Source organism: Salvelinus fontinalis, chromosome 25 (genome assembly GCF_029448725.1).
Source record: "Salvelinus fontinalis isolate EN_2023a chromosome 25, ASM2944872v1, whole genome shotgun sequence".
NCBI classification, from domain to species: Eukaryota; Metazoa; Chordata; class Actinopteri; order Salmoniformes; family Salmonidae; genus Salvelinus; species Salvelinus fontinalis.
In genome coordinates this window covers 42,382,814-42,409,307 of record NC_074689.1, presented here as the reverse complement: position 1 = coordinate 42,409,307, position 26,494 = coordinate 42,382,814, and the positions used below count along the sequence as shown (strand labels likewise).

Genomic DNA, 26,494 nt, shown 5'->3' with positions numbered 1-26,494 from the left:
TGATGCCATATTGAAAAACTTGCTTTTTGAACAGAGCTCAAATGAGAGTACATTTCAATGGTATCAGATGTCTTTCAAGAAGGCACGGATGGGATTTGAACCCATGATCTTCGGTTTACGAGACCGACGCATTACCACTTGGCCACCATGCCTATCTATACAACAATGTATATCAATATTCTGGAAAGTAGTAGTATTGTAAATGTGAATTTGGCACACAAATAAACTCAGTGGAGAATCTTGGGATTGAACAGAGGACCTCAAACATATACAGCATGCAATCCCCCTCTGAGCTCCCATCCCATTTCATTTACTGAGAAAATGGAATATTAATTCAATATACTTTTTATATACACCACTCCATTGAAACTACAATGAAATGATAGCAGCAATTCTTAAAACAGTTACGGACAGGGATCGAACACATGAACTTCAGTTTTTGAAAATTATGCCATAAAAGTTGGCAACCATGCCACTTCTGTTCTATAAATGTGCGAACAGGGATTGAACACATGTTCTTCAGATTACAAGATCAAATGATTTAGCACATCTCTGTTTCCTGCTAAGAATTTCAACATTCTAGAAAGTAGGTATTGGGTCAATGCAAAAATTTACATTGGAGCAGCTGGGGATTGAACCCAGGACCTCATACATGCAAAGCATGCGCTCTACCACTGAGCTACATCCCCTACCTTCAAAGAAAATGTTTCTTTTTCTGTATTATTTCACCATTATTTTACCAGGACAGCTAGTGGAGAACAAGTTCTCATTTACAACTGCGACCTGGCTAAGATAAAGCAAAGCAGTGCAACACAAACAACAACACTGAGTTACACATTTAGAATAAACAAACGTACAGTCAATTACATAATAGTAGAAAAAAAACTATGTCTATAAATAGTGTTTGCAAATGTCGTGAGTAGGTAAGGCAATAAATGGACCATAGTAGCGAATGAATTAAAATTTAGCAAATTAACACTGGTGTGATAGATGAGCAGATGATGATGAGCAAGTAGAAATACTGGTGTGCAAAAGAGCAGAAAGTAAATAAAAACAAAATGGGGATGAGGTAGGTAGATTGGGTGGGCTATTTACAGATGGGCTATGTACAGCTGCAGTGATCGGTTAGCTGCTCAGACAGCTGATGTTTAAAGTTAGTGAGGGAAATATAAGTCTCCATCCAGCTTCAGCGATTTTTGCAATTAGTTCCAGTCATTGGCAGCAGAGAACTGGAAGGAAAGGCGGCCAAAGGAGGCGTTGGTTTTGGGGATGACCAGTGAGATATACCTGCTGGAGCGCGTGCTACGGGTGGGTGTTGTTATCGTGACCAGTAAGCTGAGATAAGGCGGAGCTTGACCTAGCATAAACTTATAGATGACCTGGAGCCAGTGGGTCTGGCGTGAAGAATATGTAACGAGGGCCAGCCGACTAGAGCATACAGGTCGCAGTGGCCATATCAATACAATTAACTCTTTCTTTACACTGTTCTAATGAAAGTACATTTCCATAATATCAGCTATCTTCCGTAAACGTCGAACAAGGATTAAACCCATGTGCTTCAGTTTACAAAAACAGATGACTTAGCACATCTATTTCCTTCTTAGAATGTCAACATTCTGGAAAGTGGGAGTTGTGCAAAATCTAATTTAACAACTACATAGACAAGTCAGGGATTAACTTTGGACCGCATACATGTTAAGTATTGGCTCTAACGTAGAGACACATCCCCTTTCTCTAGTAGTTGTGATGCCACATTGAAAAACTTGCTTTTTCTACAGTGCTCCAATGAGAGTACATTTCAATGGTATCAGATGTCTTTCATGAAGGCACGGATGGGATTTGAACCCATGATCTTCGGTTTACGAGACCGACGCCTTGCCACTTGGCCACCATGCCTACCTATACAACAATGTATATCAACATTCTGGAAAGTAGTAGTTGTGTAACTGTGAATTTGGCAAACAAATAAACTCAGTGGAGAATCTTGGGATTGAACAGAGGACCTCAAACATATACAGCATGCACTCCCCCTCTGAGCTTCCATCCCATTTCATTTACTGAGAAAATGGAATATTAATTCAATATACTTTTTATATACACCACTCCATTGAAACTACAATGAAATGATAGCAGCAATTCTTAAAACAGTTACGGACAGGGATCGAACACATGAACTTCAGTTTTTGAAAATTATGTCATAAAAGTTGGCAACCATGCCACTTCTGTTCTATAAATGTGGGAACAGGGATTGAAAGGATGTTCTTCAGATTACAAGACCAAATGATTTAGCACATCTCTGTTCCCTGCTAAGAATTTCAACATTCTGGAAAGTAGGTTTTGGGTCAATGCAAAAATGTACATTAGAGAAGCTGGGGATTGAACCCAGGACCTCATACATGCAAAGCATGCGCTCTACCACTGAGCTACATCCCCTTTCTGAGAAATATTAAAATGTTTCTTTTTTTGTATTATTTTACCTTTATTTACCCGGAAAGCTTGTGGAGAACAAGTTCTCATTTACAACTACTACATGGCTAAGATAAAGCAAAGCAGTGCAACACAAACAACAACACAGAGTTACACATTTAGAATAAACAAACGTACAGTCAATTACATAATAGTAGAAAAAAAAGAATGTCTATAGATAGTGTTTGCAAATGTCGTGAGGAGGTAAGGCAATAAATAGGCCATAGTAGCGAATGAATTACAATTTAGCAAATTAACACTGGTGTGATAGATGAGCAGATGATGATGTGCAAGTAGAAATACTGGTGTGCAAAAGAGCAGAAAGTAAATAAAAACAAAATGGGGATGAGGTAGGTAGATTGGGTGGGCTATTTACAGATGGGCTATGTACAGCTGCAGTTATCGGTTAGCTGCTCAGATAGCTGATGTTTAAAGTTAGTGAGGGAAATATAAGTCTCCATCCAGCTTCAGCGATTTTTGCAATTTGTTCCAGTCATTGGCAGCAGAGAACTGGAAGGAAAGGCGGCCAAAGGAGGTGTTGGTTTTGGGGATGACCAGTGAGATAGACCTGCTGGAGCGAGTGCTACGGGTGGGTGTTGTTATCGTGACCAGTAAGCTGAGATAAGGCGGAGCTTGACCTAGCATAGACTTATAGATGACCTGGAGCCAGTGGGTCTGGCGTGACGAATATGTATGGAGGGCCAGCTGACTAGAGCATACATGTCACAGTGGCCATATCAATACAATTAACTCTTTCTTTACACTGTTCTAATGAAAGTATTGTCATGACGTTGGCAGTGGGGCTAGGTTTATGACAGTCATAAATACCTCTTTCCCCCTTTTTCTCTTCCCTACTGATGTGACATAAGAAAACCCCTTGGTTAACATAGAGATTCTGGGGACATCAGAAAGTGGGGGGGAATTAACTATATTCTGGTAATCCGACCAACTGAACATATGCGGTGGTACTTAAGGTATATTATGTCAGTTCGGTTGCCCTCTGACACATTCTCATCAATGATAGAATGACATAAACTCTACTGTGGAAAGTCTAAACGTCAGAGGTATCGGATTCACATGGAATTCTTGTTTAATTCAAATGTTTGAATATGAAATTATTTGTGAAGAGATTAAATGTAATTTTAGCTTCCAAATGAGAGATTTGGATTTTCATAAATTTGGGCTTCTGCTCAACTAGGGGCCCGCCCCTGTGAAGAGACACGGGTTTTAAACTTTTCAGACACACCCCTCTTCCTCCACTATAAAAGCCATTGACAAAAATATAACTTTCTGTTCCGGGACACTAGGATGACGATCCGATGTCAGAATGGTTCAGATAATAACTACAGAACTAAGCCAACATCAGCATGGACTTTGGTTGCAAATGGTATGAACTTTGAACTCGTATTCACTACAGAAGGGATACCTCCTAGCCGCTGAGTTAGCAACAGCTGCTACAAACGCAGGTTAGGAAGGACAGTCAGAGTATCCCGTCTACTACACACGACGTTACTCCAACGTATCCAGTGATCACCAGAGACATTCTTCAAAGGACAGAGGACTCGGGTTGGCGATACGGTCTTCCATCTACCACCAACCTACTGAAGCGCAGCTCAGAGTAAATATGTATTGCATTTTCCTTTTCAAATGGGCGGTAATTTAGAATGCATAAGATACTGTATTTACGATAGCACAGCTTCGGCCCTGTCCCAGTCTCCCGCCCTTTCACCAACCCGCCCCTTTTCTTTGTGTAACAAGCTGTCATATCTATTCCGCCCGCTAGGGACGCTTTTCTGTATGACGTCATTTGTGATCAAGTTATGATTTCATTGTGTATGTGTGATTCTGTGTGATTAGTTAGGTATTTAGTAAATACATAATTAAACCCAATTTTGTATTTCTGATTCAACTTGTTAGCCAGGATTCTTGCAGATAACAAGGATTTACCACTTTCAGATGAGACTGAATAAAATGACGATTAAGGTGACTGCTATGGATGTAAAATATTACTAAATCTTTAAGAGTTTATTCGGAAGATAACAGCTCTATAAATATTATTTTGTGACGTCCCTCTATAGTTAATTAATATTTACATGATTAGTTCAATCAGGTAATATTAATTACGGAGAAATTATTTTATAGAATAGCATGTCATAGGAATTAATTAGGCATAGTCAAAGACACGACAGTACATTTCCATAATATCAGCTATCTTCCGTAAACGTCGAGCAAGGATGGAACCCATGTGCTTCAGTTTACAAAAACAGATGACTTAGCACATCTATTTCCTTCTTCGAATGTCAACATTCTGGAAAGTGGGAGTTGTGCAAAAGCTAATTTAACAACTAAATAGACTCAGCAGAGAAGTTGGGGATTAACTTTGGACCGCATACATGTTAAGTATTGGCTCTACCGTAAAGACACATCCCCTTTCTCTAGTAGTTGTGATGCCATATTGAAAAACTTGCTTTTTGTACAGCGCTCCAATGAGAGTACATTTCAATGGTATCAGATGTCTTTAAAAAGGAACGGATTGGATTTGAACTCATGATCTTTGGTTTACGAGACCAACGCCTTACCACTTGGCCACCATGCCTATCTAAACAACAATGTATATCAACATTCTGGAAAGTAGTAGATATGTAAATGTGTTTTTTGGCAAACAAATAAACTCAGTGGAGAATCTTGGGATTGAACAGAGGACCTCAAACATATACAGCATGCACTCCCCCTCTGAGCTTCCATCCCATTTAATTTACTGAGAAAATGGAATATTAATTCAATATACTTTTTATATACACCACTCCATTGAAACTACAATGAAATGATAGCAGCAATTCTTAAAACAGTTACGGACAGGGATCGAACACATGAACTTCAGTTTTTGAAAATTAGTCCATAAAAGTTGGCAACCATGCCACTTCTGTTCTATAAATGTGGGAACAGGGATTGAAAGCATGTTCTTCAGATTACAAGACCAAATGATTTAGCACATCTCTGTTTCCTGCTAAGAATTTCAACATTCTGGAAAGTAGCTTTTGGGTCAATGCAAAAATGAAAATTGGAGAAGCTGGGGATTGAACCCAGGACCTCATACATGCGAAGCATGCGCTCTACCACTGAGCTACATCCCCGTCCTGTGAAATAGGAAAATGTTTCTTTTTTTATATTATTTCACCTTTATTTTACCAGGACAGCTAGTGGAGAACAAGTTCTCATTTACAACTGCGACCTGGCTAAGATAAAGCAAAGCAGTGCAACACAAACAACAACACTGAGTTACACATTTAGAATAAACAAACGTACAGTCAATTACATAATAGTAGAAAAAAAACTATATCTATAAATAGTGTTTGCAAATGTCGTGAGTAGGTAAGGCAATAAATGGACCATAGTAGCGAATGAATTAAAATTTAGCAAATTAACACTGGTGTGATAGATGAGAAGATGATGATGTGCAAGTAGAAATACTGGTGTGCAAAAGAGCAGAAAGTAAATAAAAACAAAATGGGGAGGAGGTAGGTAGATTGGGTGGGCTATTTACAGATGGGCTATGTACAGCTGCAGTGATCGGTTAGCTGCTAAGATGTTTAAAGTTAGTGAGGGAAATATAAGTCTCCATCCAGCTTCAGCGATTTTTGCAATTCGTTCCAGTCATTGGCAGCAGAGAACTGGAAGGAAAGGCGGCCAAAGGAGGTGTTGGTTTTGGGGATGACCAGTGAGATATACCTGCTGGAGCGCGTGCTACGGGTGGGTGTTGTTATCGTGACCAGTAAGCTGAGATAAGGCGGAGCTTGACCTAGCATAGACTTATAGATGACCTGGAGCCAGTGGGTCTGGCGTGACGAATATGTAACGAGGGCCAGCCGACTAGAGCATACAGGTCGCAGTGGCCATATCAATACAATTAACTCTTTCTTTACACTGTTCTAATGAAAGTACATTTCCATAATAACAGCTATCTTCCGTAAACATCGAACAAGGATTGAACCCATGTGCTTCAGTTTACAAAAAAAGATGACTTAACACATCTATTTCCTTCTTAGAATGTCAACATTCTGGAAAGTGGGAGTTGTGCAAAAGCTAATTTAACAACTAAATAGACTCAGCAGAGAAGTCGGGGATTAACTTTGGACTGCATACATGTTAAGTATTGGCTCTAACGTAGAGACACATCCCCTTTCTCTAGTAGTTGTGATGCCACATTGAACAACTTGCTTTTTCCACAGTGCTCCAATGAGAGTACATTTCAATGGTATCAGATGTCTTTCATGAAGGCACGGATGGGATTTGAACCCATGATCTTCGGTTTACGAGACCGACGCCTTACCACTTGGCCACCATGCCTACCTTTTCAAGGATGTATATCAACATTCTGGAAAGTAGTAGTTGTGTAACTGTGAATTTGGCAAACAAATAAATTCAGTGGAGAATCTTGGGATTGAACAGAGGACCTCAAACATATACAGCATGCACTCCCCCTCTGAGCTTCCATCCCATTTCATTTACTGAGAAAATGGAATATTAATTCAATATACTTTTTATATACACCACTCCATTGAAACTACAATGAAATGATAGCAGCAATTCTTAAAACAGTTACGGACAGGGATCGAACACATGAACATCAGTTTTTGAAAATTATGTCATAACAGTTGGCAACCATGCCACTTCTGTTCTATAAATGTGCGAACAGGGATTGAAAGCATGTTCTTCAGATTACAAGACCAAATGATTTAGCACATCTCTGTTTCCTGCTAAGAATTTCAACATTCTGGAAAGTAGGTTTTGGGTCAATGCAAAAATGTAAATTGGAGAAGCTGGGGATTGAACCCAGGACCTCATACATGCAAAGCATGCGCTCTACCAGTGAGCTACATCCCCTTTTTGGGAAATATTAAAATGTTTCTTTTTTTGTATTATTTCACCTTTATTTACCCGGAAAGCTTGTGGAGAACAAGTTCTCATTTACAACTACTACCTGGCTAAGATAAAGCAAAGCAGTGCAACACAAACAACAACACAGAGTTACACATTTAGAATAAACAAACGTACAGTCAATTACATAATAGTAGAAAAAAAAGAATGTCTATACATAGTGTTTGCAAATGTCGTGAGGAGGTAAGGCAATAAATATGCCATGGTAGCGAATGAATTACAATTTAGCAAATTAACACTGGTGTGATAGATGAGCAGATGATGATGTGCAAGTAGAAATACTGGTGTGCAAAAGAGCAGAAAGTAAATAAAAACCAAATGGGGATGAGGTAGGTAGATTGGGTGGGCTATTTACAGATGGGCTATCTACAGCTGCAGTGATCGGTTAGCTGCTCAGATAGCTGATGTTTAAAGTTAGTGAGGGAAATATAAGTCTCCATCCAGCTTCAGCGATTTTTGCAATTCGTTCCAGTCATTGGCAGCAGAGAACTGGAAGGAAAGGCGGCCAAAGGAGGTGTTGGTTTTGGGGATGACCAGTGAGATATACCTGCTGGAGCGCGTGCTACGGGTGGGTGTTGTTATCGTGACCAGTAAGCTGAGATAAGGCGGAGCTTGACCTAGCATAGACTTATAGATGACCTGGAGCCAGTGGGTCTGGCGTGACGAATATGTAACGAGGGCCAGCCGACTAGAGCATACAGGTCGCAGTGGCCATATCAATACAATTAACTGTTTCTTTACACTGTTCTAATGAAAGTACATTTCCATAATAACAGCTATCTTCCGTAAACGTCGAACAAGGATTGAACCCATGTGCTTCAGTTTACAAAAATAGATGACTTAGCACATCTATTTCCTTCTTAGAATGTCAACATTCTGGAAAGTGGGAGTTGTGCAAAAGCTAATTTAACAACTAAATAGACTCAGCAGAGTAGTCGGGCATTAACTTTGGACCGCATACATGTTAAGTATTGGCTCTAACGTAGAGACACATCCCCTTTCTCTAGTAGTTGTGATAACACATTGAAAAACTTGCTTTTTCTACAGTGCTCCAATGAGAGTACATTTCAATGGCATCAGATGTCTTTAATGAAGGCACGGATGGGATTTGAACCCATGATCTCCGGTTTACGAGACCGACGCCTTACCACTTGGCCACCATGCCTACATTTTCAAGGATGTATATCAACATTCTGGAAAGTAGTAGTTGTGTAACTGTGAATTTGGCAAACAAATAAATTCAGTGGAGAATCTTGGGATTGAACAGAGGACCTCAAACATATACAGCATGCACTCCCCCTCTGAGCTTCCATCCCATTTCATTTACTGAGAAAATGGAATATTAATTCAATATACTTTTTATATACACCACTCCATTGAAACTACAATGAAATGATAACAGCAATTCTTAAAACAGTTACGGACAGGGATCGAACACATGAACTTCAGTTTTTGAAAATTATGTCATAAAAGTTGGCAACCATGCCACTTCTGTTCTATAAATGTGCGAACAGGGATTGAAAGCATGTTCTTCAGATTACAAGACCAAATGATTTAGCACATCTCTGTTTCCTGCTAAGAATTTCAACATTCTGGAAAGTAGGTTTTGGGTCAATGCAAAAATGTAAATTGGACAAGCTGGGGATTGAACCCAGGACCTCATACATGCAAAGCATGCGCTCTACCACTGAGCTACATCCCCTTTCTGGGAAATATTAAAATGTTTCTTTTTTTGTATTATTTCACCTTTATTTACCCGGAAAGCTTGTGGAGAACAAGTTCTCATTTACAACTACTACCTGGCTAAGATAAAGCAAAGCAGTGCAACACAAACAACAACACAGAGTTACACATTTAGAATAAACAAATGTACAGTCAATTACATAATAGTAGAAAAAAAAGAATGTCTATACATAGTGTTTGCAAATGTCGTGAGGAGGTAAGGCAATAAATAGGCCATAGTAGCGAATGAATTACAATTTAGCAAATTAACACTGGTGTGATAGATGAGCAGATGATGATGTGCAAGTAGAAATACTGGTGTGCAAAAGAGCAGAAAGTAAATAAAAACCAAATGGGGATGAGGTAGGTAGATTGGGTGGGCTATTTACAGATGGGCTATCTACAGCTGCAGTGATCGGTTAGCTGCTCAGATAGCTGATGTTTAAAGTTAGTGAGGGAAATATAAGTCTCCATCCAGCTTCAGCGATTTTTGCAATTCGTTCCAGTCATTGGCAGCAGAGAACTGGAAGGAAAGGCGGCCAAAGGAGGTGTTGGTTTTGGGGATGACCAGTGAGATATACCTGCTGGAGCGCGTGCTACGGGTGGGTGTTGTTATCGTGACCAGTAAGCTGAGATAAGGCGGAGCTTGACCTAGCATAGACTTATAGATGACCTGGAGCCAGTGGGTCTGGCGTGACGAATATGTAACGAGGGCCAGCCGACTAGAGCATACAGGTCGCAGTGGCCATATCAATACAATTAACTGTTTCTTTACACTGTTCTAATGAAAGTACATTTCCATAATAACAGCTATCTTCCGTAAACGTCGAACAAGGATTGAACCCATGTGCTTCAGTTTACAAAAATAGATGACTTAGCACATCTATTTCCTTCTTAGAATGTCAACATTCTGGAAAGTGGGAGTTGTGCAAAAGCTAATTTAACAACTAAATAGACTCAGCAGAGAAGTCGGGCATTAACTTTGGACCGCATACATGTTAAGTATTGGCTCTAACGTAGAGACACATCCCCTTTCTCTAGTAGTTGTGATAACACATTGAAAAACTTGTTTTTTCTACAGTGCTCCAATGAGAGTACATTTCAATGGTATCAGATGTCTTTCATGAAGGCACGGATGGGATTTGAACCCGTGATCTCCGGTTTACGAGACCGACGCCTTACCACTTGGCCACCATGCCTACATTTTCAAGGATGTATATCAACATTCTGGAAAGTAGTAGTTGTGTAACTGTGAATTTGGCAAACAAATAAATTCAGTGGAGAATCTTGGGATTGAACAGAGGACCTCAAACATATACAGCATGCACTCCCCCTCTGAGGTTCCATCCCATTTCATTTACTGAGAAAATGGAATATTAATTCAATATACTTTTTATATACACCACTCCATTGAAACTACAATGAAATGATAACAGCAATTCTTAAAACAGTTACGGACAGGGATCGAACACATGAACTTCAGTTTTTGAAAATTATGTCATAAAAGTTGACAACCATGCCACTTCTGTTCTATAAATGTGCGAACAGGGATTGAAAGCATGTTCTTCAGATTACAAGACCAAATGATTTAGCACATCTCTGTTTCCTGCTAAGAATTTCAACATTCTGGAAAGTAGGTTTTGGGTCAATGCAAAAATGTAAATTGGAGAAGCTGGGGATTGAACCCAGGACCTCATACATGCAAAGCATGCAAAGCATGCGCTCTACCACTGAGCTACATCCCCTTTCTGGGAAATATTAAAATGTTTCTTTTTTTGTATTATTTCACCTTTATTTACCCGGAAAGCTTGTGGAGAACAAGTTCTCATTTACAACTACTACCTGGCTAAGATAAAGCAAAGCAGTGCAACACAAACAACAACACAGAGTTACACATTTAGAATAAACAAACGTACAGTCAAATACATAATAGTAGAAAAAAAAGAATGTCTATACATAGTGTTTGCAAATGTCGTGAGGAGATAAGGCAATAAATAGGCCATAGTAGCGAATGAATTACAATTTAGCAAATTAACACTGGTGTGATAGATGAGCAGATGATGATGTGCAAGTAGAAATACTGGTGTGCAAAAGAGCAGAAAGTACATAAAAACCAAATGGGGATGAGGTAGGTAGATTGGGTGGGCTATTTACAGATGGGCTATGTACAGCTGCAGTGATCGGTTAGCTGCTCAGATAGCTGATGTTTAAAGTTAGTGAGGGAAATATAAGTCTCCATCCAGCTTCAGCGATTTTTGCAATTCGTTCCAGTCATTGGCAGCAGAGAACTGGAAGGAAAGGCGGCCAAAGGAGGTGTTGGTTTTGGGGATGACTAGTGAGATATACCTGCTGGAGCGCGTGCTACGGGTGGGTGTTGTTATCGTGACCAGTAAGCTGAGATAAGGCGGAGCTTGACCTAGCATAGACTTATAGATGACCTGGAGCCAGTGGGTCTGGCGTGACGAATATGTAACGAGGGCCAGCCGACTAGAGCATACAGGTCGCAGTGGCCATATCAATACAATTAACTCTTTCTTTACACTGTTCTAATGAAAGTACATTTCCATAATAACAGCTATCTTCCGTAAACGTCGAACAAGGATTGAACCCATGTGCTTCAGTTTACAAAAATAGATGACTTAGCACATCTATTTCCTTCTTAGAATGTCAACATTCTGGAAAGTGGGAGTTGTGCAAAAGCTAATTTAACAACTAAATAGACTCAGCAGAGAAGTCGGGCATTAACTTTGGACCGCATACATGTTAAGTATTGGCTCTAACGTAGAGACACATCCCCTTTCTCTAGTAGTTGTGACAACACATTGAAAAACTTGCTTTTTCTACAGTGCTCCAATGAGAGTACATTTCAATGGCATCAGATGTCTTCAATGAAGGCACGGATGGGATTTGAACCCATGATCTCCGGTTTACGAGACCGACGCCTTACCACTTGGCCACCATGCCTACATTTTCAAGGATGTATATCAACATTCTGGAAAGTAGTAGTTGTGTAACTGTGAATTTGGCAAACAAATAAATTCAGTGGAGAATCTTGGGATTGAACAGAGGACCTCAAACATATACAGCATGCACTCCCCCTCTGAGCTTCCATCCCATTTCATTTACTGAGAAAATGGAATATTAATTCAATATACTTTTTATATACACCACTCCATTGAAACTACAATGAAATGATAGCAGCAATTCTTAAAACAGTTACGGACAGGGATCGAACACATGAACTTCAGTTTTTGAAAATTATGTCATAAAAGTTGGCAACCATGCCACTTCTGTTCTATAAATGTGCGAACAGGGATTGAAAGCATGTTCTTCAGATTACAAGACCAAATGATTTAGCACATCTCTGTTTCCTGCTAAGAATTTCAACATTCTAGAAAGTAGGTTTTGGGTCAATGCAAAAATGTAAATTGGAGAAGCTGGGGATTGAACCCAGGACCTCATACATGCAAAGCATGCGCTCTACCACTGAGCTACATCCCCTTTCTGGGAAATATTAAAATGTTTATTTTTTTGTATTATTTCACCTTTATTTACCCGGAAAGCTTGTGGAGAACAAGTTCTCATTTACAACTACTACCTGGCTAAGATAAAGCAAAGCAGTGCAACACAAACAACAACACAGAGTTACACATTTAGAATAAACAAACGTACAGTCAAATACATAATAGTAGAAAAAAAAGAATGTCTATACATAGTGTTTGCAAATGTCGTGAGGAGATAAGGCAATAAATAGGCCATAGTAGCGAATGAATTACAATTTAGCAAATTAACACTGGTGTGATAGATGAGCAGATGATGATGTGCAAGTAGAAATACTGGTGTGCAAAAGAGCAGAAAGTAAATAAAAACCAAATGGGGATGAGGTAGGTAGATTGGGTGGGCTATTTACAGATGGGCTATGTACAGCTGCAGTGATCGGTTAGCTGCTCAGATAGCTGATGTTTAAAGTTAGTGAGGGAAATATAAGTCTCCATCCAGCTTCAGCGATTTTTGCAATTCGTTCCAGTCATTGGCAGCAGAGAACTGGAAGGAAAGGCGGCCAAAGGAGGTGTTGGTTTTGGGGATGACCAGTGAGATATACCTGCTGGAGCGCGTGCTACGGGTGGGTGTTGTTATCGTGACCAGTAAGCTGAGATAAGGCGGAGCTTGACCTAGCATAGACTTATAGATGACCTGGAGCCAGTGGGTCTGGCGTGACGAATATGTAACGAGGGCCAGCCGACTAGAGCATACAGGTCGCAGTGGCCATATCAATACAATTAACTCTTTCTTTACACTGTTCTAATGAAAGTACATTTCCATAATAACAGCTATCTTCCGTAAACGTCGAACAAGGATTGAACCCATGTGCTTCAGTTTACAAAAACAGATGACTTAGCACATTGATTTCCTTCTTAGAATGTCAACATTCTGGAAAGTGGGAGTTGTGCAAAAGCTAATTTAACAACTAAATAGACTCAGCAGAGAAGTTGGCGATTAACTTTGGACCGCGTGTGTAGCAGTGTGATGTTGTTCCCCTAGATTACGCACCAAATTGCACACAAGGACCAATTCAAATAGGCCAGGTCAAGAGGGGATGTTAATAATCTGATAATAATAATAATAATTCAGTGTATATTTTTATTTAATTACAGCTGCATAGCTAATGTTTTTATTTGGTGTACAAACACTTTTTCATACCAATATTGTACATACAAGTGATTGTAAAAGTTATGTATATTTTGGTTTGGCCCATCGCGGGTTATCTGTATCCCCATACCACTTTATCGTTCTCTTTTGCCTGACCCTCGGCTAGCAAGATATGTTGTCCTTGGCTCCGAAACTGTTTAATATAAAACCGTCATAAGGTTATACAATGTACTGTTTTGCAACCATACGTTTGTTATAGTGTGGACAGTGTAGGAATTTATGTTAACAAGTTTCACAGAGCTCACTGACTGGGGTATCTGTTGTAACTTCTAAGTACTTGTGACAGTGGTTGAGTGAGTGTCCATGTGCTCGCGCAGGTGCCGGAGAGCTGTGACTGCACCAAGGGTAACTTGTGTGTTGTCTTTTCGTGTGCAGGTATGTATTTTATTTTGTCAGAATTATGTTCTGTATAGTTTTACTTGTATATGCTGTTGTGCAGCGAGTGTGTGCACGCCGCACCTGTTAATTCCTTTTGGCGCTCTTTTGCCTGACCCTCGGCTAGCAAGGTGCCGGAGAGCTGTGACTGCACCAAGGGTAACGTGTGTGTTGTCTCTTCGTGTGCAGGGCAAATAAAAAGATTTCAACGAGCAGACCATCAGTTGTGGCAGCGTCCTAATTAAGAATTACACAACGCAGAACGAACCACAAACATGCATGTTAAGTATTGGCTCTACCGTAGAGACACATCCCCTTACTATAACAGTTGTAATGCCATATTGAAAATCTTGCTTTTCCTACAGTGCTCCAAAGAGAGTACATTTCAATGGTATCAGATGTCTTTCAAATAGGCACAGATGGGATTTGAACCCATGATCTTCGGTTTACGAGACCGACGCCTTACCACTTTGCCTCCATGCCTAACTATACAGTAAAATATATCAACATTCTGGAAAGTAGTAGTTGTGTAAATGTGAATTTGGCACACAAATAAACTCAGTGGAGAATCTTGGGATTGAACAGAGGACCTCAAACATATATAGCATGCACTCCCCCTCTGAGCTTCCATCCCATTTCATTTGCTGAGAAAATGCAATATTAATACAATATACTTTTTATATACACCACTCCATTGAAACTACAATGAAATGATAGCAGCAATTCTTAAAACAGGTACGGACAGGGATCGAACACATGAACTTCAGTTTTTGAAAATTATGCCATAAAAGTTGGCAACCATGCCACTTCTGTTCTATAAATGTGCGAACAGGGATTGAAAGCATGTTCTTCCAATTACAAGACCAAATGATTTAGCACATCTCTGTTTCCTGCTAAGAATTTCAACATTCTGGAAAGTAGGTTATGGGTCAATGCAAATTGGAGAAGCTGGGGATTGAACCCAGGACCTCATACATGCAAAGCATGCGCACTACCACTGAGCTACATCCCCTTTCTGGGAAATTCTAAAATGTTTCTTTTTTTGTATTATTTCACCTTTATTTACCAGGAAAGCTTGTGGTGAACAAGTTCTCATTTACAACTACTACCTGGCTAAGATAAACAAAGCAGTGCAACACAAACAACAACACAGAGTAACACATTTAGAATAAACAAACGTACAGTCAATTACATAATAGTAGAAAAAAAGAATGTCTATACATAGTGTTTGCAAATGTCGTGAGGAGGTAAGGCAATAAATATGCCATAGTAGCGAATGAATTACAATTTAGCAAATTAACACTGGTGTGATAGATGAGCAGATGATGATGTGCAAGTAGAAATACTGGTGTGCAAAAGAGCAGAAAGTAAATAAAAACCAAATGGGGATGAGGTAGGTAGATTGGGTGGGCTATTTACAGATGGGCTATGTACAGCTGCAGTGATCGGTTAGCTGCTCAGATAGCTGATGTTTAAAGTTAGTGAGGGAAATATGAGTCTCCATCCAGCTTCAGCGATTTTTGCAATTCGTTCCAGTCATTGGCAGCAGAGAACTGGAAGGAAAGGCGGCCAAAGGAGGTGTTGGTTTTGGGGATGACCAGTGAGATATACCTGCTGGAGTGCGTGCTACGGGTGGGTGTTGTTATCGTGACCAGTAAGCTGAGATAAGGCGGAGCTTGACCTAGCATAGACTTATAGATGACCTGGAGCCAGTGGGTCTGGCGTGACGAATATGTAACGAGGGCCAGCCGACTAGAGCATACAGGTCGCAGTGGCCATATCAATACAATTAACTGTTTCTTTACACTGTTCTAATGAAAGTACATTTCCATAATAACAGCTATCTTCCGTAAACGTCGAACAAGGATTGAACCCATGTGCTTCAGTTTACAAAAACAGATGACTTAGCACATCTATTTCCTTCTTAGAATGTCAACATTCTGGAAAGTGGGAGTTGTGCAAAAGCTAATTTAACAAATAAATAGACTCAGCAGAGAAGTCAGGGATTAACTTTGGACCGCATACATGTTAAGTATTGGCTCTAACATAGAGACACATCCCATTTTCTCTAGTAGTTGTGATGCCATATTGAAAAACTTGCTTTTTGAACAGAGCTCAAATGAGAGTACATTTCAATGGTATCAGATGTCTTTCAAGAAGGCACGGATGGGATTTGAACCCATGATCTTCGGTTTACGAGACAGACGCCTTACCACTTGGCCACCATGCCTATCTATACAACAATGTATATCAATATTCTGGAAAGTAGTAGTATTGTAAATGTGAATTTGGCACACAAATAAACTCAGTGGAGAATCTTGGGATTGAACAGAGGACCTCAAACATATACAGCATGCAATCCCCCTCTGAGCTCCCATCCCATTTCATTTACTGAGAAAATGGAATATTAATTCAATATACTTTTTATATACACCACTCCATTGAAACTACAATGAAATGATAGCAGCAATTCTTAAAACAGTTACGGACAGGGATCGAACACATGAACTTCAGTTTTTGAAAATTATGCCATAAAAGTTGGCAACCATGCCACTTCTGTTCTATAAATGTGCGAACAGGGATTGAACACATGTTCTTCAGATTACAAGATCAAATGATTTAGCACATCTCTGTTTCCTGCTAAGAATTTCAACATTCTAGAAAGTAGGTATTGGGTCAATGCAAAAATTTACATTGGAGCAGCTGGGGATTGAACCCAGGACCTCATACATGCAAAGCATGCGCTCTACCACTGAGCTACATCCCCTACCTTCAAAGAAAATGTTTCTTTTTCTGTATTATTTCACCATTATTTTACCAGGACAGCTAGTGGAGAACAAGTTCTCATTTACAACTGCGACCTGGCTAAGATAAAGCAAAGCAGTGCAACACAAACAACAACACTGAGTTACACATTTAGAATAAACAAACGTACAGTCAATTACATAATAGTAGAAAAAAAACTATGTCTATAAATAGTGTTTGCAAATGTCGTGAGTAGGTAAGGCAATAAATGGACCATAGTAGCGAATGAATTAAAATTTAGCAAATTAACACTGGTGTGATAGATGAGCAGATGATGATGAGCAAGTAGAAATACTGGTGTGCAAAAGAGCAGAAAGTAAATAAAAACAAAATGGGGATGAGGTAGGTAGATTGGGTGGGCTATTTACAGATGGGCTATGTACAGCTGCAGTGATCGGTTAGCTGCTCAGACAGCTGATGTTTAAAGTTAGTGAGGGAAATATAAGTCTCCATCCAGCTTCAGCGATTTTTGCAATTAGTTCCAGTCATTGGCAGCAGAGAACTGGAAGGAAAGGCGGCCAAAGGAGGCGTTGGTTTTGGGGATGACCAGTGAGATATACCTGCTGGAGCGCGTGCTACGGGTGGGTGTTGTTATCGTGACCAGTAAGCTGAGATAAGGCGGAGCTTGACCTAGCATAAACTTATAGATGACCTGGAGCCAGTGGGTCTGGCGTGAAGAATATGTAACGAGGGCCAGCCGACTAGAGCATACAGGTCGCAGTGGCCATATCAATACAATTAACTCTTTCTTTACACTGTTCTAATGAAAGTACATTTCCATAATATCAGCTATCTTCCGTAAACGTCGAACAAGGATTAAACCCATGTGCTTCAGTTTACAAAAACAGATGACTTAGCACATCTATTTCCTTCTTAGAATGTCAACATTCTGGAAAGTGGGAGTTGTGCAAAATCTAATTTAACAACTACATAGACAAGTCAGGGATTAACTTTGGACCGCATACATGTTAAGTATTGGCTCTAACGTAGAGACACATCCCCTTTCTCTAGTAGTTGTGATGCCACATTGAAAAACTTGCTTTTTCTACAGTGCTCCAATGAGAGTACATTTCAATGGTATCAGATGTCTTTCATGAAGGCACGGATGGGATTTGAACCCATGATCTTCGGTTTACGAGACCGACGCCTTGCCACTTGGCCACCATGCCTACCTATACAACAATGTATATCAACATTCTGGAAAGTAGTAGTTGTGTAACTGTGAATTTGGCAAACAAATAAACTCAGTGGAGAATCTTGGGATTGAACAGAGGACCTCAAACATATACAGCATGCACTCCCCCTCTGAGCTTCCATCCCATTTCATTTACTGAGAAAATGGAATATTAATTCAATATACTTTTTATATACACCACTCCATTGAAACTACAATGAAATGATAGCAGCAATTCTTAAAACAGTTACGGACAGGGATCGAACACATGAACTTCAGTTTTTGAAAATTATGTCATAAAAGTTGGCAACCATGCCACTTCTGTTCTATAAATGTGGGAACAGGGATTGAAAGGATGTTCTTCAGATTACAAGACCAAATGATTTAGCACATCTCTGTTCCCTGCTAAGAATTTCAACATTCTGGAAAGTAGGTTTTGGGTCAATGCAAAAATGTACATTAGAGAAGCTGGGGATTGAACCCAGGACCTCATACATGCAAAGCATGCGCTCTACCACTGAGCTACATCCCCTTTCTGAGAAATATTAAAATGTTTCTTTTTTTGTATTATTTTACCTTTATTTACCCGGAAAGCTTGTGGAGAACAAGTTCTCATTTACAACTACTACATGGCTAAGATAAAGCAAAGCAGTGCAACACAAACAACAACACAGAGTTACACATTTAGAATAAACAAACGTACAGTCAATTACATAATAGTAGAAAAAAAAGAATGTCTATAGATAGTGTTTGCAAATGTCGTGAGGAGGTAAGGCAATAAATAGGCCATAGTAGCGAATGAATTACAATTTAGCAAATTAACACTGGTGTGATAGATGAGCAGATGATGATGTGCAAGTAGAAATACTGGTGTGCAAAAGAGCAGAAAGTAAATAAAAACAAAATGGGGATGAGGTAGGTAGATTGGGTGGGCTATTTACAGATGGGCTATGTACAGCTGCAGTTATCGGTTAGCTGCTCAGATAGCTGATGTTTAAAGTTAGTGAGGGAAATATAAGTCTCCATCCAGCTTCAGCGATTTTTGCAATTTGTTCCAGTCATTGGCAGCAGAGAACTGGAAGGAAAGGCGGCCAAAGGAGGTGTTGGTTTTGGGGATGACCAGTGAGATAGACCTGCTGGAGCGAGTGCTACGGGTGGGTGTTGTTATCGTGACCAGTAAGCTGAGATAAGGCGGAGCTTGACCTAGCATAGACTTATAGATGACCTGGAGCCAGTGGGTCTGGCGTGACGAATATGTATGGAGGGCCAGCTGACTAGAGCATACATGTCACAGTGGCCATATCAATACAATTAACTCTTTCTTTACACTGTTCTAATGAAAGTATTGTCATGACGTTGGCAGTGGGGCTAGGTTTATGACAGTCATAAATACCTCTTTCCCCCTTTTTCTCTTCCCTACTGATGTGACATAAGAAAACCCCTTGGTTAACATAGAGATTCTGGGGACATCAGAAAGTGGGGGGGAATTAACTATATTCTGGTAATCCGACCAACTGAACATATGCGGTGGTACTTAAGGTATATTATGTCAGTTCGGTTGCCCTCTGACACATTCTCATCAATGATAGAATGACAAACTCTACTGTGGAAAGTCTAAACGTCAGAGGTATCGGATTCACATGGAATTCTTGTTTAATTCAAATGTTTGAATATGAAATTATTTGTGAAGAGATTAAATGTAATTTTAGCTTCCAAATGAGAGATTTGGATTTTCATAAATTTGGGCTTCTGCTCAACTAGGGGCCCGCCCCTGTGAAGAGACACGGGTTTTAAACTTTTCAGACACACCCCTCTTCCTCCACTATAAAAGCCATTGACAAAAATATAACTTTCTGTTCCGGGACACTAGGATGACGATCCGATGTCAGAATGGTTCAGATAATAACTACAGAACTAAGCCAACATCAGCATGGACTTTGGTTGCAAATGGTATGAACTTTGAACTCGTATTCACTACAGAAGGGATACCTCCTAGCCGCTGAGTTAGCAACAGCTGCTACAAACGCAGGTTAGGAAGGACAGTCAGAGTATCCCGTCTACTACACACGACGTTACTCCAACGTATCCAGTGATCACCAGAGACATTCTTCAAAGGACAGAGGACTCGGGTTGGCGATACGGTCTTCCATCTACCACCAACCTACTGAAGCGCAGCTCAGAGTAAATATGTATTGCATTTTCCTTTTCAAATGGGCGGTAATTTAGAATGCATAAGATACTGTATTTACGATAGCACAGCTTCGGCCCTGTCCCAGTCTCCCGCCCTTTCACCAACCCGCCCCTTTTCTTTGTGTAACAAGCTGTCATATCTATTCCGCCCGCTAGGGACGCTTTTCTGTATGACGTCATTTGTGATCAAGTTATGATTTCATTGTGTATGTGTGATTCTGTGTGATTAGTTAGGTATTTAGTAAATACATAATTAAACCCAATTTTGTATTTCTGATTCAACTTGTTAGCCAGGATTCTTGCAGATAACAAGGATTTACCACTTTCAGATGAGACTGAATAAAATGACGATTAAGGTGACTGCTATGGATGTAAAATATTACTAAATCTTTAAGAGTTTATTCGGAAGATAACAGCTCTATAAATATTATTTTGTGACGTCCCTCTATAGTTAATTAATATTTACATGATTAGTTCAATCAGGTAATATTAATTACGGAGAAATTATTTTATAGAATAGCATGTCATAGGAATTAATTAGGCATAGTCAAAGACACGACAGTACATTTCCATAATATCAGCTATCTTCCGTAAACGTCGAGCAAGGATGGAACCCATGTGCTTCAGTTTACAAAAACAGATGACTTAGCACATCTATTTCCTTCTTCGAATGTCAACATTCTGGAAAGTGGGAGTTGTGCAAAAGCTAATTTAACAACTAAATAGACTCAGCAGAGAAGTTGGGGATTAACTTTGGACCGCATACATGTTAAGTATTGGCTCTACCGTAAAGACACATCCCCTTTCTCTAGTAGTTGTGATGCCATATTGAAAAACTTGCTTTTTGTACAGCGCTCCAATGAGAGTACATTTCAATGGTATCAGATGTCTTTAAAAAGGAACGGATTGGATTTGAACTCATGATCTTTGGTTTACGAGACCAACGCCTTACCACTTGGCCACCATGCCTATCTAAACAACAATGTATATCAACATTCTGGAAAGTAGTAGATATGTAAATGTGTTTTTTGGCAAACAAATAAACTCAGTGGAGAATCTTGGGATTGAACAGAGGACCTCAAACATATACAGCATGCACTCCCCCTCTGAGCTTCCATCCCATTTCATTTACTGAGAAAATGGAATATTAATTCAATATACTTTTTATATACACCACTCCATTGAAACTACAATGAAATGATAGCAGCAATTCTTAAAACAGTTACGGACAGGGATCGAACACATGAACTTCAGTTTTTGAAAATTATGCCATAAAAGTTGGCAACCATGCCACTTCTGTTCCATAAATGTGCGAACAGGGATTGAAAGCATGTTCTTCAGATTACAAGACCAAATGATTTAGCACATCTCTGTTTCCTGCTAAGAATTTCAACATTCTGGAAAGTAGGTTTTGGGTCAATGCAAAAATGTAAATTGGAGAATCTGGGGATTGAACCCAGGACCTCATACATGCAAAGCATGCGCTCTACCACTGAGCTACATCCCCTTTCTGGAAAATATGAAAATGTTTCTTTTTTTGTATTATTTCACCTTTATTTTACCAGGAAAGCTTGTGGAGAACAAGTTCTCATTTACAACTGCGACCTGGCTAAGATAAAGCAAAGCAGTGCACACAAACAACAACACAGAGTTACACATTTAGAATAAACAAACGTACAGTCAATTACATAATAGTAGAAAAAAAAGAATGTCTATACATAGTGTTTGCAAATGTCGTGAGGAGGTAAGGCAATAAATAGGCCATAGTAGCGAATGAATTACAATTTAGCAAATTAACACTGGTGTGATAGATAAGCAGATGATGATGTGCAAGTAGAAATACTGGTGTGCAAAAGAGCAGAAAGTAAAAAATAAATAAAATGGGGATGAGGTAGGTAGATTGGGTGGGCTATTTACAGATGGGCTATGTACAGCTGCAGTGATTGGTTAGCTGCTCACATAGCTGATGTTTAAAGTTAGTGAGGGAAATATAAGTCTCCATCCAGCTTCAGCGATTTTTGCAATTCGTTCCAGTCATTGGCAGCAGAGAACTGGAAGGAAAGGCGGCTAAAGGAGGTGTTGGTTTTGAGGATGACCAGTGAGATATACCTGCTGGAGCGCGTGCTACGGGTGGGTGTTGTTATCGTGACCAGTAAGCTGAGATAAGGCGGAGCTTGACCTAGCATAGACTTATAGATGACCTGGAGCCAGTGGGTCTGGCGTGACGAATATGTAACGAGGGCCAGCCGACTAGAGCATACAGGTCGCAGTGGCCATATTAATACAATTAACTCTTTCTTTACACTGTTCTAATGAAAGTACATTTCCATAATATCAGCTATCTTCCGTAAACGTCGAACAAGGATTGAACCCATGTGCTTCAGTTTACAAAAACAGATGACTTAGCACATCTATTTCCTTCTTAGAATGTCAACATTCTGGAAAGTGGGAGTTGTGCAAAAGCTAATTTAACAACTAAATAGACTCAGCAGAGAAGTTGGGGATTAACTTTGGACCGCATGTGTAGCAGTGTGATGTTGTTCCCCTAGATGACGCACCAAATTGCACACAAGGACCAATTCAAATAGGCCAGGTCAAGAGGGGATGTTAATAATCTGATAATAATAATAATAATTCAGTGTATTTTTTTATTTAATTACAGCTGCATAGCTAATGTGTTTTATTTGGTGTACAAACACTTTTTCATACCAATATTGTACATACAAGTGATTGTAAAAGTTATGTATATTTTGGTTTGGCCCATCGCGGGTTATCTGTATCCCCATACCACTTTATCGTTCTCTTTTGCCTGACCCTCGGCTAGCAAGGTATGTTGTCCTTGGCTCCGAAACTGTTTAATATAAAACCGTCATAAGGTTATACAATGTACTGTTTTGCAACCATACGTTTGTTATAGTGTGGACAGTGTAGGAATTTATGTTAACAAGTTTCACAGAGCTCACTGACTGGGGTATCTGTTGTAACTTCTAAGTACTTGTGACAGTGGTTGAGTGAGTGTCCATGTGCTCGCGCAGGTGCCGGAGAGCTGTGACTGCACCAAGGGTAACGTGTGTGTTGTCTCTTCGTGTGCAGGTATGTCTTTTATTTTGTCAGAATTATGTTCTGTATAGTTTTACTTGTATATGCTGTTGTGCAGCGAGTGTGTGCACGCAGCACCTGTTAATTCCTTTTGGCGCTCTTTTGCCTGACCCTCGGCTAGCAAGGTGCCGGAGAGCTGTGACTGCACCAAGGGTAACGTGTGTGTTGTCTCTTCGTGTGCAGGGCAAATAAAAAGATTTCAACGAGCAGACCATCAGTTGTGGAAGCGTCTTCATTAAGAATTACACAACGCAGAACGAACCACGCTACAAACTGGTGCCGCGACCTGCCGACTGGTTAGCTCAAGCTGACCACCGGAGCTGTGCATGTGGAGGAGATGCGCGACCCGCGCATGCGCACTTGTTGATGGTTTGCTATAAGTGAATGTATACTGTAAATAGTGAAGGTGAATGTAGCATATTCACTAGATAATTGTATTGGCGTTTATTTGCATGTTTTGAGGGAATTTGTTTATTGCATTTTTTTTGTATTTGTATGCAGTAAATTACATTGTAGTTTAGTTCTCTATTGAGCCATGGAAGACTCTCAAGTCCATAAGATGAGTTATGCTGGGGATTTTGGTGTGGTTAGTGTGGGTAGAGGGAGGGGTGTCCATGCATTTACACCATTGGTACAGTCAGCTCCTGGGAGTAGAGTGGCTGCTAGTCCTGAGTTTACAAGCACTGGGAGGGGTAGGCTGTTTACTCCACCTGACCAGGGTCTCCCACCTCTGTCTCTTGATGTACCATTGTCCCCAGTCCTCAGTAATAATGGGACACCGAGTCAGCTTAGTGACCTTATTAAGCAGATTGGTTCAGAGATAGGAGAATCTATCAGAGCGAGTTTACTACAGCCTGGGGTTTCAAGTCTTTCTCCTGCCCATTCCCCTGACCAATCCCAGCAGTTTCCCCTGCCTGAACAATGTGGGTCAACTTTTATTGATGCGTCCAAGCTGAATCTGGTTGGGAAGTCAGAGGTTAGTGCTCCACCTTTCTTCAGGGGTGATGGCTCAGATAAGTACTCTGTCCTGGAGTGGGAGGAGCTAATGGGAGTCTATATAGAGAAGAGGGGTTACTCTGGGTCTGAGAATGTTGGGGAGGTGATGTCTAGGCTCATGGGGAGGGCACGGGATGTGACCAAAGTCTGGATGCGTAACAACCCTGTTGTCACAGATGTTAAGGCAGTGTTCAGTGTTCTCAAGCAACACTTTGGGGATACTGTCTACTCAGGTATGCCATTAGCTGACTTCTATTCAATGAGACCATATGCTAATGAGGGTCCACTAGATTTCTGGATTAGGCTTAACAAAGCTGCAGAGGCAGCTGAACAGTACCTTGTAAGTGAGGGTAGAACCTTGCCCAATCAGTGCTCAGAGTTGGCAGTCATGTTTGTACGCAACTGTCCTGATAAAGAGTTGGCCCAAGTGTTCAAATGCAAACCCCTTTGTGACTGGACAGCCAGTGAGGTACAGGATAGTTTGGATGAACTGTTAAGGGAGCGTAAAGCATGTGGAACACACCTTTCACAGCAGGTGGCTGCTGTCTTCGACTCCCCCCAGGAGGAAGTGGATCCTGAGAGCAGACCTAATGTGTCATCTTTTTCTCGATGTGGCCGTGAACCAGAACAGGCCCAATCTGTATCTGAGGGTGGGACATTAGAGAAGGTTTTGAGTATGCTAGAGAAGGCTCTTGTCAGCAATACTCAGTCTGTGAACAGAGGGCCCCGTAAACAGCTCCCCAAACGTAAGCGTGAGTGCGCTGTCTGTGGAAGCACTAATCACTGGACCAAAGCTCACTGTCAGATGCACCAGCTGTGTTTCAAGTGCTTCTCTCCTGGCCACATGAGCTTTGACTGTAGTGAGACTGGGAAGCGAAAGAGCCCTGTATGTGGGCAGACTGGCAGGTCTCAGGAAAACTAGAAAGTCTCCATTCTGAGGAGGGCAATGTGAGGCAGTCTAATTTTTCCTCCACTGATGATGATATCCAATCTTTTTATTCTTATTTTTGTGAGTCAGTACCCAAGAACAACACAGTAATTTTTCAGAACACAATGAGAATTTCTCAGAATGACAGTTTGTTTTACACCACCGTGCTGGTACAGGATAAAGTTGAGCTGAAGGGGATGTTAGATAGTGGGTCCATGGCTACTACTCTGCGCGCAGATATTGTACCACGGTTGAGGGAGGCAGGAGTGGTAGAGGGGAACTTTCTAGCTCCTTCAGACATCATACTGGTGGGTTGTGGTGGGACGCAAACTAGCCCAGTGGGCATGTGTGACTTGAAACTACAGCTTTATGGCTTCAGTTATGTAGTCCCAGTGCTGATTGTAGATGGGCAGGTTGATGAACTCATTGTTGGCACTAACGTGTTGAAGTCTCTGATTAGACAGTTCAAATCAAATGACAGCTACTGGCGGGTGTTGGGTACGCCAGGTCCCTCTGGCCAGTGTGAGGACAGCCAGTTCCTGCGTCTCCTATCAAATCTGGAGAGATGGAGAGGAGACTCCATCCCAGATAAAGTGGGCACCATTAAGTTGAAGAGGGCAGTAACGCTCCAACCCATGAGTGAGCATCTGGTGTGGGGCCGCTTACCCCCAAAGACAAAACTCTCTGTGGGCAGTACTGTTGTTGTCGAGCCCAGCACGTCTCGTTGTGTGAATCGACACATACTAGTAGGGAGAGTAGTTACGCCTCTGTGGGGGGATGGATGGCTCCCTGTGAAGATTGTGAATCCAACAACTTCGCCAGTTACCCTGAGACGAAATGCTAAAGTGGCAGATGTGTACCCTTGTATTGCATTGGAGGATTTTGATGATGTCAAGCAGCAAGCTGCTTACCAGAACGTGGCAAAAGTACAATGTGACAGCTCACATGGCAGTCTTACAGCCAAGAGTTCAGTTGGTGGCACTGTAGTTAATGGCAACAGTACACTGAGCAATCTTGGACTTCAAGGCCTGTCTGTTGAGGAGTGTCCAGTCTCACAGTTCTGGAAAGACAAACTTGTCGGTTTAATTGAG

At 40.6% G+C, this 26,494-nt stretch overlaps 13 non-coding genes across 13 annotated transcripts; all 13 read right to left on the bottom strand.

Annotated features, from left to right (window-relative positions):
- Positions 1-80: 80 nt before the first annotated feature.
- Positions 81-152, bottom strand: trnat-cgu (transfer RNA threonine (anticodon CGU)). Its single transcript has one exon. It is a non-coding gene; the product is annotated as a tRNA-Thr (tRNA).
- Positions 153-1,824: 1,672 nt separating this feature from the next.
- Positions 1,825-1,896, bottom strand: trnat-cgu (transfer RNA threonine (anticodon CGU)). Its single transcript has one exon. It is a non-coding gene; the product is annotated as a tRNA-Thr (tRNA).
- A 465-nt stretch (positions 1,897-2,361) lies between these two features.
- On the bottom strand, positions 2,362-2,433 carry trnaa-ugc (transfer RNA alanine (anticodon UGC)). Its single transcript has one exon. It is a non-coding gene; the product is annotated as a tRNA-Ala (tRNA).
- A 3,095-nt stretch (positions 2,434-5,528) lies between these two features.
- On the bottom strand, positions 5,529-5,600 carry trnaa-cgc (transfer RNA alanine (anticodon CGC)). Its single transcript has one exon. It is a non-coding gene; the product is annotated as a tRNA-Ala (tRNA).
- Positions 5,601-6,741: 1,141 nt separating this feature from the next.
- trnat-cgu (transfer RNA threonine (anticodon CGU)) lies at positions 6,742-6,813 on the bottom strand. Its single transcript has one exon. It is a non-coding gene; the product is annotated as a tRNA-Thr (tRNA).
- Positions 6,814-8,497: 1,684 nt separating this feature from the next.
- On the bottom strand, positions 8,498-8,569 carry trnat-cgu (transfer RNA threonine (anticodon CGU)). The gene has a single exon. It is a non-coding gene; the product is annotated as a tRNA-Thr (tRNA).
- Positions 8,570-10,253: 1,684 nt separating this feature from the next.
- trnat-cgu (transfer RNA threonine (anticodon CGU)) lies at positions 10,254-10,325 on the bottom strand. Its single transcript has one exon. It is a non-coding gene; the product is annotated as a tRNA-Thr (tRNA).
- A 1,693-nt stretch (positions 10,326-12,018) lies between these two features.
- trnat-cgu (transfer RNA threonine (anticodon CGU)) lies at positions 12,019-12,090 on the bottom strand. The gene has a single exon. It is a non-coding gene; the product is annotated as a tRNA-Thr (tRNA).
- A 465-nt stretch (positions 12,091-12,555) lies between these two features.
- Positions 12,556-12,627, bottom strand: trnaa-ugc (transfer RNA alanine (anticodon UGC)). Its single transcript has one exon. It is a non-coding gene; the product is annotated as a tRNA-Ala (tRNA).
- A 1,995-nt stretch (positions 12,628-14,622) lies between these two features.
- Positions 14,623-14,694, bottom strand: trnat-cgu (transfer RNA threonine (anticodon CGU)). The gene has a single exon. It is a non-coding gene; the product is annotated as a tRNA-Thr (tRNA).
- Positions 14,695-16,369: 1,675 nt separating this feature from the next.
- On the bottom strand, positions 16,370-16,441 carry trnat-cgu (transfer RNA threonine (anticodon CGU)). The gene has a single exon. It is a non-coding gene; the product is annotated as a tRNA-Thr (tRNA).
- A 1,672-nt stretch (positions 16,442-18,113) lies between these two features.
- trnat-cgu (transfer RNA threonine (anticodon CGU)) lies at positions 18,114-18,185 on the bottom strand. Its single transcript has one exon. It is a non-coding gene; the product is annotated as a tRNA-Thr (tRNA).
- A 465-nt stretch (positions 18,186-18,650) lies between these two features.
- On the bottom strand, positions 18,651-18,722 carry trnaa-ugc (transfer RNA alanine (anticodon UGC)). Its single transcript has one exon. It is a non-coding gene; the product is annotated as a tRNA-Ala (tRNA).
- Positions 18,723-26,494: the final 7,772 nt, after the last annotated feature.